The sequence below is a fragment of the Suncus etruscus genome, chromosome 11, assembly GCF_024139225.1.
Source record: "Suncus etruscus isolate mSunEtr1 chromosome 11, mSunEtr1.pri.cur, whole genome shotgun sequence".
NCBI classification, from domain to species: domain Eukaryota; kingdom Metazoa; phylum Chordata; class Mammalia; order Eulipotyphla; family Soricidae; genus Suncus; species Suncus etruscus.
The window spans coordinates 99,132,083-99,135,097 of NC_064858.1; the positions used below are offsets into that span (position 1 = coordinate 99,132,083).

Here is a 3,015-nt window from a genome sequence, read left to right on the forward strand (position 1 = left end):
AGTCTGCTGCCTGAAGAGTACTTTCTTCCTCTGACCATGGCAGTGACCAGATAACCTGAGCAGGGCTCTTTCAACTCTTACTACCTTAAGATCCCTACTCACTTCTGAAATTAAAGTTTTTTGTTGGTTTTTCTTTTTATTGCACGGCACCAGGTAATGTTTAGGGGTTAATTCTTATTCTGTACTCAGGAATAATTGTTGGTGGGCTCAGAGCTACCGTCTGGGATTCCAGGGATCGAACCTGGGCAAGCCGCATGCAAGGCAAGTGCCTTACCTGCTGTACTATGGCTCTGACCCCTAAAGAAATACTTTTTTTTTTTTAAATTTTAGTATAAGTAACAGAGTTGCAGTAGTGTTTAGATTTCTGGTTACTGCACAACTTCACCACCAAAGTGCCCATGACCACTTCCTGGTTATGGTTAGTTGATGGTTCTAGTGTCACCTCCCTCAGCACCACCCATTGTGCTTTAGATCATCCACTTACGAACCTATGTTACTTCCTGACATCTTGTTCGTTTTCCTTTCCTCTCTATCCAACCTGGAACTCTCAGGTCTATAATACAATGTCCAGAGTTTATTATTATTTTTTTATACTGTGAAAAATACATTTTAATCCCCCCAAAATATGGAATGCTTCACGAATTTGCGTGTCATCCTTGCACAGGGGCCATGCTAATCTTCTCTGTATCGTTCCAATTTTAGTATATGTGCTGCCAAAGTGAGCACCAGAGTTTATTATTAATAGATAATTAACCATATTCTTTTTGTGTGTATGTGTTTTGGGGCCACACTCAGCTGTGTGCAGGGCTTACTGCTGGCTCCACACTAAGGAATTACTCCTGATGGAGCTTGGAGTGGGAACCATATGAAATACTGGGAGTCTAACTTAGAATGTCCATATGCAAGGCAAGAGCCCTACTCACTGTACTATATTGCACAGGCTATATCTATATACCACAGATATATGAGATCATCTTGTATTTGTTCTTTAGTCTGACATATTTCTTTCAGCATGATACCCTCACTTTGAGGAATTTTTATGTGATCCCAGGTGTGTGTGTGTGTGTGCGTGCGCGCGAAGTATAGAAATCAAAACGTTTGGGCCCGGAGAGATAGCAGAGCGGTGTTTGCCTTGCAAGCAGGCGATCCAGGACCAAAGGTGGTTGGTTCGAATCCCGGTGCCCCATGTGGTCCCCCGTGCCTGCCAGGAGCTATTTCTGAGCAGACAGCCAAGAGGAACCCCTGAGCATCGCCAGGTGTGGCCCAAAAACAAAAACAAAAAAAAAATCAAAACATTTACTGGTAATAAGTTATTTGTTTGCATAGATGATACTAATAGTGCCCAAAACTCATTCCTGGTTCTGTGCTCATGCCTTACTCCTGACAGTTCTGGGAGTATTGCAGTATCGGAATCTAACTCGATAGGATCAGTCATAAGCTAGGTAATGCCTTACTCACCGTAGTGATTTTTTTCTCTAAAACTTGTAGAAAAGTGACAGGACTTCCCAAACCCAAGTTTTGTGGCCCACACAGTTTGAGAAACAAAGAACCAGAGAATATACTGAGATAGTAACTTAACTCACTTCACTGGAAAGATCACAGTTCTGGTCATAAAATTTTTGTGGTTCTACTTATGACCCATTTAGCTTGCTTATTACAGCCTATTTACTTTGAAGTAGGCACCTTTGGCTGGAGAGATGTTGCATGCAGACCTTGCATACAGAGGTGGTTGCCTTGCACATAGCAGACCTGGTTTCAATCCCGGCAATCACAAATGGTCTCTGAAGACCATGAGGAACCATCCCTAAGTGGAGTAAGGAGTAAACCCTGAGCACCACTAGTGTGGCCCAACAAACACCCCGCCTCCCCTTAAAAAGCACTTTTTATAGCCTCCTGATATTTGGTTTCATATAAGATAGGAACTCAAGAAACTCTAGAGTTAAATACTTAATACATAGCATAAATGGTAATACATTGCGTAGGTATAGGCCAGGAATTAAAAATTCTTCACTCTTCTTAAATGGTTTTGTTACTAAACAAAACTCTTATTTTTTTTTAATTTATTTTTTTTATTTTTTTATTTTTTGGTTTTTGGGCCACACCCGGCTGTGCTCAGGGGTTACTCCTGGCTGTCTGCTCAGAAATAGCTCCTGGGAGGCATGGGGGACCATATGGGACACCGGGATTCCAACCAACCACCTTAGGTCCTGGATCGGCTGCTTGCAAGGCAAACACCGCTGTGCTATCTCTCCGGGCCCACAAAACTCTTCTTAATCTCATTGTGGAAATGGGATTATAATTTTCTTCCTCTGATTCTATCTCAAATAATGGAATGAAGCAGTCAATTTAATGTGAGCATTTATTGGTACACAAGACATATGGTTGCTAGTTAAATGTTTTCCTTTTTTAGTGTTTCCACTTTTAATTTTTGAAGTTGTGTATGAGTTCCTCTCTTTTTGTTATACTTTATTTATTGTTTTTGTTCTGGGTCAGTTCTCTTTTTGATCACTTTCCTTTTTTGAGTTTGTATGCACCTGCCCACAAATTTCATTATAATTGGGAGTGAGTCTGGTGGCTCCTGCCATACCCAAGGAAGGGCCGAACAGTTCATAGTTGCAGTGGTTGGGCCAGGTGATTTGATGTTGCTTATCGAAGTGATGCTTGTATTACTGGGGTCATTCCTGGCAGTGGTTGGGGTCAGTACTGGGTTGGGGGGTGTGGGGGGCGCCCATGCAGCACAGAGTATTGAGCTTGGAGGTCTGTTTTACACATGCCAAACAGTCCTTCGAGCTCCAGTCCTTCGAGCTTTCTCTCTGACTCTTTGTAAAGAGTTTCAAAGAATGCAGCAACATCTAAAGTGAGAGAGATGTTGAACTTATTTCTTCAAATGCTTTTCTAATTCTTTGAGGCCCAGTTCAGTGCCTACTATCTCCTTTGCAATTGTGGTCTTTCTTTCTCAATTTATTCCCTTTATGGTTATAGTTAAAGTACTGTTCAGTCATTTTATTATTCTGT

The 3,015-nt window shown here is 41.6% G+C and overlaps 1 non-coding gene across 1 annotated transcript; it reads right to left on the reverse strand.

Annotated features, from left to right (window-relative positions):
- Positions 1 to 619: 619 nt before the first annotated feature.
- LOC126023443 (U6 spliceosomal RNA) lies at positions 620 to 726 on the reverse strand. The gene has a single exon (XR_007500566.1). It is a non-coding gene; the product is annotated as a U6 spliceosomal RNA (small nuclear RNA).
- Between the last annotated feature and the right edge of the window lie 2,289 nt (positions 727 to 3,015).